Source organism: Monodelphis domestica, chromosome 1 (assembly GCF_027887165.1).
Source record: "Monodelphis domestica isolate mMonDom1 chromosome 1, mMonDom1.pri, whole genome shotgun sequence".
In the NCBI taxonomy this organism is placed as follows: Eukaryota; Metazoa; Chordata; class Mammalia; order Didelphimorphia; family Didelphidae; genus Monodelphis; species Monodelphis domestica.
The window spans coordinates 172857279-172863116 of NC_077227.1; the positions used below are offsets into that span (position 1 = coordinate 172857279).

General features: G+C 35.5%; 1 pseudogene; it reads left to right on the top strand.

Annotated features, from left to right (window-relative positions):
• Positions 1-272: 272 nt before the first annotated feature.
• Positions 273-1205, top strand: LOC100617110 (olfactory receptor 11H4-like; annotated as a pseudogene).
• Positions 1206-5838: the final 4633 nt, after the last annotated feature.

Genomic DNA, 5838 nt, shown 5'->3' on the forward strand with positions numbered 1-5838 from the left:
TGCCAGAGCAGTCATTTAATCAATACTTAGTTCTCTTTATCTCTTCCCTTTGGAATTTCCCTTTCGACCACCAAAAAGCCAGGGTATGAATTTGCCAGAGAAATAAAGAGATTATGGACTAAGATGGGAATGTTAAAAATTGATTCACATGTGATGGTATTTATTCTACAGAACTCACAAGGGCCTTATTAAAATCCTTTTCCCAATAATATCTAAAATACAAGACTACTGATATGATGATCTTTTCTGCCTTTTCCACAGCTCAGAATTTAATGAACAAGTCAAGAACACACATTGTGACTGAATTTATCCTCCTGGGTTTCCCTGGTCACTGGGAAATACAAATCTTACTCTTTGTGCTTTTCTTCATAGTCTACATCTTGACCATGGTGGGGAATGGGGCTATCATATGTGCAGTGAGGTGGGACCAGAGGCTCCACACCCCCATGTATATCCTCTTAGGGAACTTTGCCTTCCTGGAATTCTGGTATATACTTCACTCTTCCCAGCATGTTGGAAAACTTCCTCTCAGAGATGAAAACTATCTCTTTTGCTGGCTGCTTCCTCCAGTCATATTTCTTCTCCTCACTTGGTACAACTGAAATCTTTTTCCTGTATATCATGGCTTAAGATCACTATCTTGCCATCTGCCACCCACTGCACTACCCAACCATCATGACCCTAAAGTATTGTAACACCTTGATGTCTGTGTGCTGGGTCCTTGGCTTCCTCACCTATTCTCTATCTAGTATCCAGCTCTCTCAGCTGCCATTCTGTGGTCCCAACATCATTGACCAAACATCATTTGTGATATGGACCCACTGAATGCCCTGTCATGTGTCCCTGCTCCTATCACTGAAATTCTATTCTATATCATAAGCTCTCTCACCATCTTCCTTCCCATACTCCACATCCTTGACTCTTATTTCCTCCTACTAAGAACTATGCTACAAATTCCTTCAGCTGTTGGCCAGCGTAAAGCCTTCTCCAAATGTGGATCTCATCTGACTATGGTCTGCCTCTTCTTGGGGAGCCTGATGATCATGTACATGAGTCCAACATCTGAGAATTTGGGTGATGTGCAAAAAATCATAAGTTTATTTTATTTAGTGGTGACACCATTCTTAAACCCTCTGATCTACAGCCTCTGAAACAAGGAGATGAAGGCTGCCTTGAGAAAAGTGATGGGGATAGCTTCAGAATAAAACAGCTGCATACATCAATTTTACAGGTAGGTTTATGCTCTAATTACAGATAATTCAATTCAACAAACACTGGTTAAATGAAACCATAACCCTGAAAACATTGATGACTATCATAAATATTAAGCATGCATAAAATTATACAAAGTAAATTCAAGAAAATGGAACTTTCTGGAACTAGCAACTTGGGGATCAGAAAAGGCATAGCACTCTGTTTAAAAGAAATTATGACTTTCAGGTGACAGAAATGAAAACATGTGTTCCAAATGTGAAGGACTGGCTACTTGTCCACTGAGTCATAGTGGCCACTCTCTGTACATCTATCTTTTTATGACTTGCCTGTCCTAGTTCAGTTGCATCTCAGCTCAATGATAGTAAGAATCAAGTGAAAGCATAACCCTGAAAACACTGATGACTATCGTAAGTATAAAAAATCCATAAAATCATGCAAAGTAATTTCAAGAAAGTGGAAACCTTAGCAACTGGGAGGATCAGAAAAGATATAGCACTCTACTTAAAGTAAATTATAACTTTCAGGAGACAGAAATGAAAACACAATGTGGTCCAGATATGAAGGACTGACTACTTGTCCACTGAGTCCTGGTGGCAACTCTCTGTATATTTGGCACTAGAGATTTTTGTAGAGTATGCAAATTCTCCCTTTTTTATTGAAGTCAGCAATGTGCTGGAGGTTGTTCAATTAATAATGTGATGATTTGCTCCTTGGAAATCAATAAAATCAGAGGTTGATTTATTATTTTGTTAATTTCTTGATATTAGGAAAAGATGGAGAAAATTTGAATGATACAAATTAAATTTAAAAGTACACCGTGTAGGCAGCTATATGGCTCTGTGGATGAAGAACAGGCCTGGAGACAGGAGTCCTAGGTTCAAATCTGCCCTCAGACACTTACCAACTATATGACCCTGAGCAGAGCATTAAGGGCAAATCACAATTGCCTTTATCTGCTTTAGAAACCAAGAAATGACTTTATATCTTTGGATTAGTGAATCCCTTATATGGAAACTCACTCCAATGATATAGATCATAATCTATAATTTTCTCTTATTCTGTAGAGTTTTTATCCATGTCAATCCAAGGGAACATGCTCATGGCCTTTCTCTCAGTCCTTTAATTCTGAAGGGATGTACTTTGTAAGGTTTCAATAAGATAAAGTACACAATATTATGCCTACAATAGCATAAACTAAAACACTGTAATGAAGATGAAACCAGACCCAGAAAATAGATGAGAAAATATCACTTCCTCCTTCCCTTGGAAAGGTGAAACACTATGGAAAGTGGAACATGTTATATGGTTACTTTGTTAATAGGTTACACTTCAATCTCTTTCTTTAGGATAAATAAATATTTAGTGGATTAGAGGAAAGTTGGGGTTTTAGAAATTATTGTGATGGAAAAATAAAAGGTACAATGTATCAAAAAATATTAAAAATATGAGAGATTCATTTTGAAGCTACTGACCAAATAGTTACAATTTCAAAAAATTCTAAATTCTGTAAGAATAATAAACTAAAAGTAAAAAATCCTGTTCAAAAATTGAGTGCAACTCGCTCATCCTTTATTCTCACTAAATGATGAACCCTTCTTCTTTTCCAATCAGATAGTTTCTTGATAATATATATTATGACTTTTCTTGATAGCAATTCATCAATGGTAACTACACTTATACTTCTCTCTATTGTATTTTAGGCCATACAAAATTGTGGTCCATTGTAGGTTCTATTATTTTCCAATTTCAAATGAAGTAATATATATCTATTGAAGAATACTGATATCAAAAGGATAGTAGGTGTTTTGGATAAGGAAGAGTTGGGAATGGTTAAAAGCACAACATAAAAGACCACATGAAATATAAACCATTCTCATACTTAATTTGTGGATCAGATCTTTGTCCATCTTAAATGCTTATATAAGACAGACAAACACAGATAGATACATACATACACACATACATAAAAAGCTATATAGATACATAAATAGATACATAGATAGAAACAAAGATAGATCGCTACATTAATGCATAAATAGATACATAGATGGATGTATGGATAGAGAGGAGACAGGCTAAATTAACAAATTGACCTTTGAACTACATAACATAATCTGAGAAATATATAGTCTAAATCAACCTGTTTTGCATTCTTTGTGAGAGGCCAGGAATCTGCAGTATTTCAGGACTTGACACAGAAGCTCAAAATTATTTACGCAGAAGTTCTGGATGACATCACAGTCTTTAGGGGATCTTATTTCCATTTCACCTTTACAAAGGACATATGCCATCACAGTGGAAATACCATTAGCACCAATCATTGAATTCTCTTCACATTTCCATCAATTGTGTAATTCTGAAAATGGTATCTTCATTAAAAAATTATTTTCAAATGATTCATTCGTCTCTTCTTAGATTTTCATCCAAGCTGACTTCAAGACAATTTTAACATATTGTCACCATTTATATAAACAAGAAAATAGGCATATATCTTAACAGCTATCTCCATTTTTGACAATGTATTGTCATGCAACAAAAAGGAATTGGGTAAAGCCTTCTTCCTTGATAAATAAAGTGTTCATAGGACATATACACAAGGAAGAGACTGTTCCAATGTGCAAAGAATTGTGCAGACCAGAGAAGAAGGTATATGAAATTGTCCATACTAAATAGAAATGTGAAATCTCACATGAATGTGGAGGAAGGCTACTGCTAAGGTTAAATGACCCTTGGAGGAAAGGAGCCACTTTAAAATCAACAGCAAAATAACAGTGTGCCAAAAGGGAGTCATCAGAAAAACATTGGAACACAAAGCCAAGGAACAACACAGCATGGAACCATGATATGTGGAGCAAACTTGGACCAGTCATTTGATTGTACTCTGAATCGTATGGAATGTATAGGTTCCACATAGAACAGTTGAATCAACAACAAATCAGAATGGAGTACCCTTTTCTTGAATCTCTGGGGTGACATTCTCACATGTGAGTAATTTCAGGTACTTAAAGACAGCAATTAAGTCTATTTTCCAGGCAAAATATCCCAAATTTCCTCGAATGATTATCACATGACCTGGCTATCACTTCCTTATTCCTGGAAACTTTGTCTCTCCTAATGCTGCCAAAAATCCTATTACTTTCTTTTCCTGCTGAATATCAGTTCTGATTCATACAGGACTTTTGCAAACCTCTGAAATCTATGGAACTTTTCCCAGATTACTATTTAATAATTCCTGCTTTCTTCAGTATACTGTCTGGTCCTAATAATATCTGAGGAAGTGTTTCTAAAAACAATAAAACAAAACATAAAATAAAGAAAGGCCTTGAATGAGAATAGAAATGTTGAATGTGTACATAGACTGGATTTGTATCAACCTATTTAAAAATAGTAGATTATATATATATATGCTTATCATGGTTTAGTAGAAATGAAGAAAATCACAGAAATAGAGTTTAAAAAAGTAAAGAAAAAAGTAAAGAAAATAAATAAAATGTATACAGGTTGAATTGAATTACATACATTCACATTTAATAAGCCAAATAAGAGGATTGTGTTACTGATACAGTCATTAGAAGGGAGATTTTATGTGTGGCCAATATTTTTTCAGGAGGTAAAAAGATCTATGAGTCATGAAATTTTTCTCATTCCCAAGATGATTTCTCAATTTCTCCCCTTTGGAACTAATAGGAGTTCTCCTGAGATTCTTCTAGTTATATTCCAAAATATTTATTTACTTCATTGTACCTAACTATGCCTAGGAGCCAATCTACTCTGAAAGAGGGAGAAAGTACTAGTGTAAAAGGGCAAGAGATAGCAACCAAGAGTTCTTGAGAAGAGGCCTGAGACATTGGGGAAATCATTTATGTGAAAAACATTCTGTACTATGGGAATCTAACTCCCTGTGCCATCTCTCCATCCTTTTCAGAGTTGTGTCATCAGAGATCAGAATCCCAGAGTTGATAGCTGTTGACTAATAAAAAAGAAATCTTATATATCATGCACCCAAATTTCTCTGCTCGACTAATAAGGGAAGTGATCCAGGAAGGTAATTTAGGTTTTCCTGAGGCTTCTTTTCAATTCAGATTTAGATACATTAACCTCAGATTAAATATAGCACCAGAGATGGTGATCATAATTATTCTGCTTTCCTTCATGAACTAATTACAGCGAATAATATTCTGTTCCTGTACAATCTATTCTGTACTCCACCACAGCTAAGAAAAGTAAAATTCCAGGGTGAATGTCATGAGTACAAAAATTCTAAGATGATGAGTGACAACAAAGCGTGGACCAGAGATCAGAGGAAAGATCTACAAAGTGAAGATTTTGGGGCTTAGGTTACAGATAAAAGAATGTATGGTTTGAATGGAGAAATCCACACTCAAAGTTTCTATGCTTAGCCCTCTCTGTGACATTAGATGAAGACCCCAAAATGGAGAACTATCTTCTCTTTCCATACCTATACATTTGTATAATTGAAAATCTGTTACCCTAAAAAAAGAACTACATATCCCAAGAGTCCACTGACTTCCTATCATTACATACTTCTTGTAGACAGAGGATAAAGTGGGCATTGAGGCTCCTCCTCCTCTTTGGGCACGATGTAGCATCAGCATTGATGGT